The 10,949-nt window shown below is 41.2% G+C and overlaps 1 long non-coding RNA gene across 1 annotated transcript; it reads left to right on the top strand.

Moving 5' to 3' along the window:
• The first annotated feature begins 266 nt into the window (after positions 1-266).
• On the top strand, positions 267-5,282 carry LOC103099350 (uncharacterized). Its single transcript, XR_469593.2, has 2 exons — positions 267-391; positions 4,989-5,282. It is a non-coding gene; the product is annotated as an uncharacterized LOC103099350 (long non-coding RNA).
• The last annotated feature ends 5,667 nt before the right edge of the window (positions 5,283-10,949 follow it).

Raw genomic sequence — 10,949 nt, 5'->3', positions numbered from 1 at the left:
TCAATGCAGGCCTGTATAAACTTTACAGCAGGGGTCCCCAGACTACAGAAGGGGCACCTCTTTCATTGGTGGTAAGTGAGAGGAGCACTATATGTGGTGGCACCACAAAGCACAGCATCGCTCATGTACAGTACTACTTCTGGTGACATAATCCTTTGTGTGGCGCCTTAGAACGAGGCACTGGGCAAAGGATTATGTGACTGCACAATGGAAGATGTCAGTATGGTGAGTGGCGATCTGGGGGAGGGGATTCCACACTGTGTATACTGCTGCCCAGTTAGGGTTAAGTTTTTACAGTCTGGCCCTCCAATGGTCTGAGGGACAGTGAACTGGCCTCCTGTGTAAAAAGTTTTGGGACCCCTGCCTACAGGGAGGAAAAGGAGAATGCAAGGTAGGGTCAGGAGTCATGAAGAAGGCCAGGAAAATGACCTGGAAGGCCATTAATGACAGTAATCAGGATAACAAGAAGGTGATATAGTTTCCATTGAGAAATGGTCATTGAGAGAATGAAGTAGAGACCTTGCAAGTTCTGGGAGTAGGAAAAACATCTCACTCATCTTGCCATTTCCACTGGGGGCAGATGATAGCATCTTTTAACTGGCAGGAAATCCAGAAGATGATTAGAATAGTAAAAGTTCTGAAAATCATTCCAATGAGGACCAAGCAAAGGGATGGGAGATATTTTTGCTTGGAGGAGAGGAAGGAAAGAAAGAACAAATGAATGAAGGAACAAAGGAAGGAAGGAAACAATCATTTCTTAAGTGCCTACTATGTGCTGAAAATTATGCTAATGACTTCACAAATATGATCTCATTTTTTATAGTTGAGGAAAATTAGGCAGACAGAGGTTGTGACTTGCCCAGGGTCAAACAGCTAGTAAGTGTCTGAGGCTAATTGAACTGACATGTCCCTGTGCATGTTTTAGTGCAGCTGGTTGCCTCTGAGACATAATGTAGGAGGATCTGTGATGCTTTCATGTGGAAGAGGGATTCACCTTGTTCTGTTTGGCACCAGAGATCAGAAATAAGAGAGCAGTCGGTCAAGGGTGACAGGAGACAGATTGAGACTTCAGAATTTGGAGGACCTCCGCAGGCACACAGTGCAACCCAAACTCAAAAAGGAATTCTCATTGTAACACACCTGCCAAGTGGTCATCTAGTCTCTGTCTACAGACCTTTAAGGTCAGAGAACCCACCACCTCAGATGGCAGATTATTGTCCTGTTGGACAGCTCTAACTGGAAGGGAGTCTTTCCTGGTTGTGTCTAAACTCCCTTATTTGTTTGTAGTTCTGCTCTTTGGAGCCAAACAAAACAAGACTAATCCCTCTTCCACATGAAAGCCCTTCAGAGGTGTGATCAGAGCTAACACATCCCCCTTCCTATAATCATTTCTTCTCCAGGATAAACATCTCCACTTCCTTTAACCCATCACCATATGATGTGAACTCAAGACCCTTCATCGTCCCATATGCCCTCCTCTTGACACTTGCCAACTTATAAAGGTCTTTTTAAACCTAGACACTGAGAATTAAACACAGCACTCTGGACAAGGTATGTCAAGGACAGAGGACAGGGCCCCTCTCAGTGCAGCCCAGGATTTCATTAGCTTTTTATTTTTCCTGCCCCATCACACAACTAACTCAAACTGAGTCTGTCATCTATTAGGAGTAAATAATTTTTTTAATCCCTTACTTTCTATCTTAGAATCAATATAGGTTTCAAGGTAGAAGAGTAGTAAGGGCTAGGCAACAGGGGCTAAATGACTTGCCCAGGGTCACACAGGTAGGAAATATCTGAGGCCAGATTTGAACCCAGAATCTTCTGTCTCTAGGCTTGACTCTCAATCGACTAAATTACTTAGCTGCCCAGTCAATGACTTTCATATGCCATAATTTGTTCAGTCATTGCCCAACTGATGGACATCTTCTAAATAATTTCCAGTTCTTTGCCATTATGAAATGAGGTGCTACAAATATTTTATACACATAGATCCTTTTCCTCTTTGATTTCTTTGGGAAATGGAATTGCTAATGGGATTTCTGGATCAAAAGTTATGCATAAGTTTGTAATCTTTTGCTCATAATTCCAAACTGCTTTCTGGAATGGCTGGATCATTTCCGAGCTCCAATAACTGTGTATTAATGTGCCTTTGTCCCAGAGCTTCTGGATTTAGAGATGGAAGTCCAATATTCTCATTTTATAGAGGAGGAAACAGAGAATTTAAGGGAATTCCCCAGAGCTGTACATAGTATCTGAGGTAGGATTTGAGCCTGACTCAAAAGTCCAGAACACTATTTGCTACACCCATCCTATCTCTCAAAGTTGTTCTTTTCTTGCTAATAGCTGGACTATTATATATAGTAACTATAACTATGTGATGTTTTAGTTACTCACAACAGAGGGCAAAACAAGTACCCACATTCTAGCTTCGAGAGTACAAAGATATGGTTACAATACCTTGTGGCCATAGGAGGGACCAGCATTGAAAGTTGGGATCCTTCTCTTTGGGGCTATTTTTGGTGTTTTCTCCATTAGAATTCCCAAGAAGGGGGTAGAGGGGACACTGTAGACAGAGCTCTCCAATTCCCCAAACTTAAGAGAGGAAGCCCTGTGCATGGGTGTGAAGATTAGATTTGGCTATCTCTTGATTGTAACAATGAAGGTACTTAGCTCTTCCTTGATAGTGAAGATTAAATTGTCATCCTCTGCCTATTTTTAGATTTTAATCCCCAAAGTGTTATCTCAGTATTTAAAGTAGATCTACGCATTTTAACTACAAAAGGTGTTAACTAACCAAAAAAGGTGTTAACTAAACACAAAAGGTATTAACTAACTACAAAAGGTGTGAACACCCATTTCATACATTGAGTGGGCTGTCTTGGAGAGGAGTGTCAGCTGTGATTGGGAGATGTAAAATTTAGGGAAGGTGACACAAGAGAAAAAGATCTTTAAATAGAGGAAACAGAGGCACATAAGGATCAATCAAGAGAGATCAAATCAGTTACTTGGAGTTGTACTGAGAGAAGATTAAGTCACTTGGAGTTGGACTGGAGATAAATCATTCAGACTTGAAGTGAAGACACTTGGCTGTGGAACTGGACCCCTAGAGGAGCTCAAACTGGACCCCTAGAGGAGCTTGTGCAGGAGACCTCAGACTGCTTTTATTTTAGGTGGTCACTGTAGTGAGTGTAAAGGCTGACTTAGTTTCCTTGCCTTTTTGGAGGTGTAAACCTCCAAGAAAGGCCCATCGTCTTGTGACTCCTTTTCCCTGGCTGGGGCTTAGAATTTCTACCTGGCTCTGAGGAAGCAGAGCTCTTTCTCTCTCTCTCTCTCCCCTTTTATCTCTTCCTTAATCTCTTCCCTCTATTATAAAAATAAACTGCCAGTAATTCCATTTACTTTAGTAATTTATTTTTGGAATTTAGTAATTAAATCCCTGGTGACCACCAATTAATTATTAAGTCCAATCATAATAAATTTAACACAGTCATATGGAAGAGATATCTGCCCTCGTGCCAATGGAGGAGGTGAAAAAGAAACTGTCATCTCCCACAGAATAAGTATACAAGGTTATTTCCCCCCAAAGTGCCCTTGTTGGCAGCAGGAGTCTTACATAATGAGAAGGCTGAGTTTTAGTTTATAAGGAAATATCTCCTGGTTTCCAGGGAGAAGGGAGAGAGTAGGATTTGGTAAATAGTAGAGAATGATTGTTTATCTTGGAGAGTCCTATAAGGACTTCAGTAAATAGATAACAATCATCTGTCACTGGAATACTCCTAGCTTGTATGCAACATCAATGCACAAGGAGATTGTGACAAGGGCTTTACAATTCCCCTGTTGAGTCTGCCTCTGGACTAAGCACTAAAGCCTATTTACAGAACTAGAACAGAAATAAACTTTAGGCTATAATCCTGGCCTCATTCCTAGGGAGGAAAGGGAAAACAGCAAAGTCAAGCCTCATTTACCTGTTTTTTGGCACGGTTCTGCAGAAGGGTCCCCAGGTCCTGACTGTTAAAACAAATACATTCCCAACACATGCCATTACAACCCTCCCACACCATTACCCTAAAAGGATTCCTACATGACTGGGAGGTCCATAGACCTCCCAGAGCCCACTGCCTTGGAATCATGGTCAAAGGAGCCAATTCTACCTCAGCTAAAGAATTGATTGCCACCATATACAGTTCTCCAGGATGCATTCTGTGCTCCTCCCATTGACCATCAATGAAAGAGGTGCCCCTTCCAGAAGTGCAGTGGGGGCTGGATAAATGGCCTCAGAGAGCCATATGTGGCCCTCGGGCTGCATTTTGGAGACCCTTGTTCTAGCCCCTTTAGAACTCCCAGGCTTCTCTCTCTGCTCCTCCTCTGCTGCCCTTCAGTTGATCTCTCTTTCAGCTTGGCTTCTCATTGAAACCCCTTGGATCTCTCTTTCTTACATTACAACTGCCAAAGCAACTTAAGAGCAGACTCTTAAAGTCCATTGTTGTGGGATTTGGTGTGTTGGCTGATGGAAGTGAATGTGTTCCATTCAGAAAGCATCTTGTCACTTCATCAAAGTCCCAATGGTCAGATTTAACCATGTCGTCCTGTTGCTCAAAGCCTTTCAAGGGCTCTCTATTGCTTCAATAGAAAAACACTAACTCCTTAGACTAGCCCAGAGTGTCTGGAAGGTCAGGAGAGGACGGCTCTGGAAGAAGAGGCTCTGAAGGATCGACTTTCTTTCCTCTCCTGGCTGTGCTTCAAAACCACGACCACACATGGGCACCTTCCCCTCTCACCCCTTTGTATGGTGTCTTCCCCCATCAGAGTGTAAGTTCTCTGATGACAGAGACTGCCTTTTTTCTCTTATTTTTGTATCTTCAGCACTTAGTGCAGTGTATGGTACATGGTAAGCACTTAAATGCTTGTTACATTGGCTTGTCTATCACTCTGGTTATAATCTATCTTCCAACTTTATTTCATTCAGTTTTTCTTTACTCACTCTACAGTCAACCCAACCTGAAGAGCAAGCTGTTCCACTAGTCATCTTCTCCACTCCCCTTCTTCCTATGGATTCACAAACATTATCTCCTTGCATGGAATATACTCCCTCCACATCACTGCGCCACTCAAGGACCACTTCCTTCTTGAAGCCTTCTGAGATCAACCATCCCTCAATGGCTCTGTTTCATCAGAAGAGACCTCTCCATTTTCGAATTATTATGTCATTTTATCTAAGCTTCTGCTTTGTCCCTCCTCCAGCTGATTTTTTTCTTTTGAAATAAATGGTAGGGATTTGGGGATGGGATTAGATGTTATTTAGGCCAGTATCAGAAGAGTAACCTGGTTTGGGGAAGGTCACCCAAGCCCAGCACAGGCAGAGCCAGACCCTGAGATAAGACCCACACAGAACCCTATGTTATAAAATAACAGTTGTTTAATCAAATAGGGACAGGTTAGAAGGGATCTGGATATAACTTACTCTAATAATAACTACTTATGCTTCCCCAGATCTACAAATCTCTTCACAGAGATTGCTTCTGAGTGTTTTCCCTACTCTACTCCTATACTCTCTATTTAACCAAATTATTGTATTCAGCTCAGCTAACACTAAACCCCCTTTTGATGGCCTAAGGAAAGGGTCTGTGTGTAAGCCTGACAGGGCCCAAAAATGGACCAAGATCCAAGGATTTGGGTCAGGTCTCACTATCAGCTATCAATTGTTACAGGAGCAGCATAGGAACTCAGCAGATGTCAAATAGCCAACAGGGTACAGGATAATCCAAACAGCAGGTAGGATGTAAAGATCAGGCAGTCAAATGCCACAGAGAAAAAGCTAATCTCCTCAGGCCCACCCAGAGAGAGGAAAGTCACAGCTCCCAGGCTCAACTGTCTCTCTCCAATAGCAGCTACTCTACCCCAGATCAGTAGCATGTGAATTTTAGATTTTCTCCACCCTGCTTAGTCTTTAGAAATTCTAGCAACCAGGAATGTATACACCCCCACTTAAGGATTAACTGTGAGGAGGATGGCCTATGACCGACATGTGCAAGCAAGTGACAAATAAGAAACAACTGACATACCCCTTGGGCTGTACTAAGTCAAGCTTAAGCTACCATTGGTACATGTGAGACATAGGAAGAGTTGTAAAGAATGGTCTATATATTTTGTGTCATTTCCTCTCACCAGGGCGCTCCCCCCCCCCCGTCTCTGTCTCTCCCTCCCTCTGTCTCTTTCTCTGTCTCACCCTCCCTCTCTTTTTCTTCCTCCCTCCTTCTCTCTCTCTCTCTCTCTCTCTCTCTCTCTCTCTCTCTCTCTCTCTCTCTCTCTCTCTCTCTCTCTCTCTCTCTCTTCTCTCTCTCTCTCTCTCTCTCTCTCTCTCTCTCTCTCTCTCAGAGACGTTGGGCTCTTTCAGCATTAGGAGCTCATGGCAGTATTCTTAGCATGCTTGGTGAGTGGTTTAGGCTGATTCCTTTTTTTCCTTTATCTCCTAAAACACTATCCTCCTAGGAGGCCCCTCATCTCGGAGGAGGCCTCATGGCTGGAAGCTAAGCTAGATTGAGAAGGCCCCTTGGCCTAGGCCTCTGAACTCTTCTCAGGCTTGCCAGAGCAATCCAATCTCCCTTTCCTCTCTGTCTTCTTCTTAATTTCTTCCTTCTATTGTAATTAAAATCATCATAAAAATCCCAAACTGATTTGAGTAATTTATTGGGATTGAATTAATCCCTGGTGACCACTAGTATAATATATTCAGTCAATAACCCCTAATTTTTACCCTTTACAAGCACTAAGTTTTCTGAATACATTTCCATGAGCATCCTAGGGCCTCATTCTAAGGAGCTGAGTCACTCTACAACTTCCCTAGAGAACTGGTGACCAGATACATAGAATGTTCAGAAAATTTCCACAAATTTCATATTCGAAATTTCAGTCCAATTTCATGTCTAATTTTGGTGGTCCATAAAAAATCATAATGTCAAGAAATTCTAATATTTTAGCAGCCAGTTATTGAGAGATGAGTATTAAAAAAGAAATAAATTCTTAGGTGGAAAAATATTGAAAGCTACTCAAGATGAAGATTGCACAGATTCTTCATAAGATCTTGTGTGCATGTCCATAGTATGTTATTACTGGATGCCCCCTAGTGGAGAAGACCAGCCCAGAGATTGCTAATCATCAAGAGTAGCCCATCAAGAACTACTAAAATAAAGGATAACAAGGTCTTGCATGAGACAATATAAGAATTTCATTGAATTGTTTTGTTGACTTTTGCATTTCATTTTATTTTCCCAGGGTGTCCCAACTAGGAAGTGTCTGAGGCCAGATTTATAATCAGGTCCTCCCAAACCTAGCTTCCCCAATGAGCCCATGTTCTGATGGGGAGACAATTAGGTAGAAATAACATGTGTGTGTGTGTGTGTGTCTATGCGTGTGTACATGTGCGTGAGAGAGAGAGACAGAGACAGAGAATAAAAGGCATTCTGAGAGGTGAAGGCATTAGTAGTTGGGTAGGATGAAAAATATTTCCTGTAGAAGGCGGAATTTGAGCTGAGTCTTGAAGGGACATAAAGAAACTAAGAGGTGAACACAAGGAGCGGATCCCATTATTGGGCATCGCTTCAATTTCTAATTCTTTGCCACTACAAAAAGTTGCTATAAATATTTTTGTATAAATAGGTCTTTTCCCCTTTTCTTTGCTCTCTTTGAGATACAGACCTGGTAGTGGTATTCCTGGGTCAAAGGGTATGCACAGTTTTAGAACCCTTTAGGCATGGTTCCAAATTGTTCTCCAAAAATCCACCAACAGTATATTGGTGTTCCTGGGCATGTATCTCAAGAAGATCAATCATAAAAAGGTTCCATATATAAGCAAATCTTCATATAAGTGCTTTTTATAATAGCAAAAATACTGGAACCAAAGTGAGTGCCCACTGATTGGAGCATGGCTGAGTGAATGGAAATAGAAATGACAAACATAAGGAGTTCAGAGAAACATGAGAAAGCTTGTCCGGTGTAATACAGTCAAAGCAATAATCCCTTATTAAACACTTGCCTGTCACTGTCCTATATGCTGGGAATACAGAGACCAAGACAAAACAGTCCTTGTTCTCAAGGAGTTTATATTCTAATTGTAGAACAAAGGAAGCAGATCCAAAAGAACAATGATGACAATAATGTAAATGAAGGCAACAGTAAAAGGAAGATGGCCTCAGATTCATTATAGTGGACAGCCTTTGTCCTAAAGAACAAAGAATTAAATGTGTACTCTTCCTTTTGACAGAAAGGGGGGAGATTAGGGACAAGGGAAAGGAAATATGAGTACATGAGATCACATGGTATCAGACATGACAGTGTAGTCAATTTTATTTAAATGTTTCAGGGTGAATGAAAGGAGTCCCAAGGGTTCATCAGCAGGGAGGATGGCAAGGTTCAGGGGTCCTTAGAATGCACTGGCATATCAGATTACAGGGGTCCAGAGAACATTGAGGAATGGTAAGTGGAATGGCTTAGACGACTTAGAATGAAGTGGCAAGACAGGAAATGGAGGACTGTAGGGTTTTTTTATACACAGTGCAGAAACTTCAGTGTTTTGCAGGAAGATCACTTTCTTTCTAGAAGTGCTTCTTTTTATTGAGCATCCATCTTCTTCTTTTTAATGTTTAAACTCAGGTTTCTAGTGTACATTACCTTGGGTCACATCTTGAGCTCCTTGAAACACCTTCCATTACTTCCTATGATTTGTGATGGATGCAGAGTAGTCTTGCATTATTTGAATTTCCTCTCTTTTATATTTAAGGTCTTTTTCTGATTACTTGTGGAATTAAGTTAAGCACTATGTGTCTTGGAGTTTACAACACTGAGAAGTAAAACTCTTTAAATTGGCACAATTTTCCGTGTCAAAAATTCTTGACAATTTTCTTATCAAGAAATAATAATTTCTTACATTATGATGTGTGGGTTGGAGGACTTGTGTTCTTCTGAGAGTCGTATAATCCTTACATTGTCTTGAAGCATCCTGTATTTAAAATCAATATGCTATGCTTATAGAGAAATCATGTTTTCTTTTAACATTATTGTGTTTTGATTTTTTCCTTCCAGATTAGCCTTCATTTCTGTACACTTGCATTACCAATGAGTTCTCTTATGTTTCTTTGGTGAGATTTATCACTATGGATTCAAGTTTCTTTACTCTCTTAATTATGTTTGTAGTGCATAAATTCTACTTTCACAGTTTTTATTTTTCTTAAACTATTCAGTAGCATTGCACTATGGTTCTACAGTATCTTGGGAATCCATAAGGTTCTTTTCTTCATTGGGTGTTGATTCATTTTCCTTTGTCTTATAGTATCAATAGATGTCTGGACTAATTTAGATGATAGGGATGTCATATTCCCTTCCATTTTTAATGTCTCCCCATTGATTCATCTGTTTGTACTCAATGTCTTTCATGGGGGTGGGGAATGTGTGTGTGTGTGTGTGTGTGTGTGTGTGTGTGTGTGTGTGTGTGTGTTCCCCTCCCAAGATCATTGGTAATTTCTCTCTTTTTCCCCTTATGCTTCCCGATTGCCCACATTTTTGAATTCACTTTTTTTCATTTTTTTAAATATATTTTATTTGATCATTTCCAAGCATTATTCGTTAAAGACATAGATCATTTTCTTTTCCTCCCCCCCACCCCCATAGCCAACGCGTAAGTCCACTGGGCATTAGATGTTTTCTTGATTTGAACCCATTGCTTTGTTGACAGTATTGAATTCACTTTTTACTAGCCTCAGTCTGCCCTGGTGCAGGAGGTGGATGGAAATGCAAAGCTGCGTTTTGTTGCAAGACTATGGGTTGCCTTGTTTAGCTATTTCAGAGCTTGGTGATCAGTGTGGGGTGTGAATAGGTTAAAGATTAGCTTTTTCTGTTGTTAGTTCATCTGGTTATTGTTCCCTTGTTCAGGTTTTTTGGAATCTTGGACCAGTAGTTTCAAGCTCAAATAGAAATAGATCTTCATGGGCTACAAATTAGAAACTTAGAAAACCACAAATTAACATTATCTCGGTTTTATTGGAGTTTTATTTATTTTGTTAAATATTTCCCAATTACATTTTAAATTTGGTTTAGACCTTATTTGGTAGTTTCCCAGTCCACACAGGACCCACGGGCAATGGGTCTGACACTTCTCTCTTAGATTATGGATATGATGGAAATGGTTTATCTCTTATACATAATTCCAGTTTGGGGGAGGTTTAAGAGGTCATAAGGGTGAGATAAAGTGCCTAGTGTTCCATCTTCACTTTTTAAAAAATTGGCGTTCATAGAAGAATTGACTGAATGTCAAAACCATAACTAGGGGTTTGGGGATAGAAGACAGAGAAGGCTAAGAACTGTGAGCCAACTCAGCATTCTATGAAGAGAAAACTAGCTTCTCCAAGATGAGTTCTGGTTTGTTATTGTGAATTTTAGATTTACTCCACCCTGCTTAGTCTAGCAATCAGAAATGTATACACCCCTACTTAAGAATTAAGTATCGAGGAGAATGGCCTATGGCAGACATGTGCTAGCAAGAGGTAAATAACAAACAACTGACAGACCCCTGGGCTAACCTAAGTCAAGCTTAAGCTACCACATGTGAGATGAAGGAAGTGATGTAAAAAAAAAGTTTATATATTTGCATCACTTCCTCTTGCATCTCTCTCTTTTCACGGAAAGGTGGCTCTGGCTCTCATTGGGCTGTGGAGGCGTCTTGGAGTGGCTGCAGCTATTGTCTGGGTTTGGTGGTGAGCGTCCTTGATACAGTCCTGGGAGAAGCTTAGTAGCGTGTTCAGGTGAAGCATCTTCCCTGAGCTCTCTCGGAGTTTAAACTGATTCCTTTTTTTCCTTTACCTTTCCTAAAAATGCCATCCTCCTAGGACACCCCTTATCTCAGAGGAGGCCTCAAGGCTGGAAGGTCTCTGAACTCCCCTTGGCCCAGGCTAGGCTGG

Source organism: Monodelphis domestica, chromosome 6 (assembly GCF_027887165.1).
Source record: "Monodelphis domestica isolate mMonDom1 chromosome 6, mMonDom1.pri, whole genome shotgun sequence".
Lineage (NCBI taxonomy): Eukaryota > Metazoa > Chordata > Mammalia > Didelphimorphia > Didelphidae > Monodelphis > Monodelphis domestica.
This window is presented reverse-complemented; position numbering and strand designations above follow the sequence as displayed.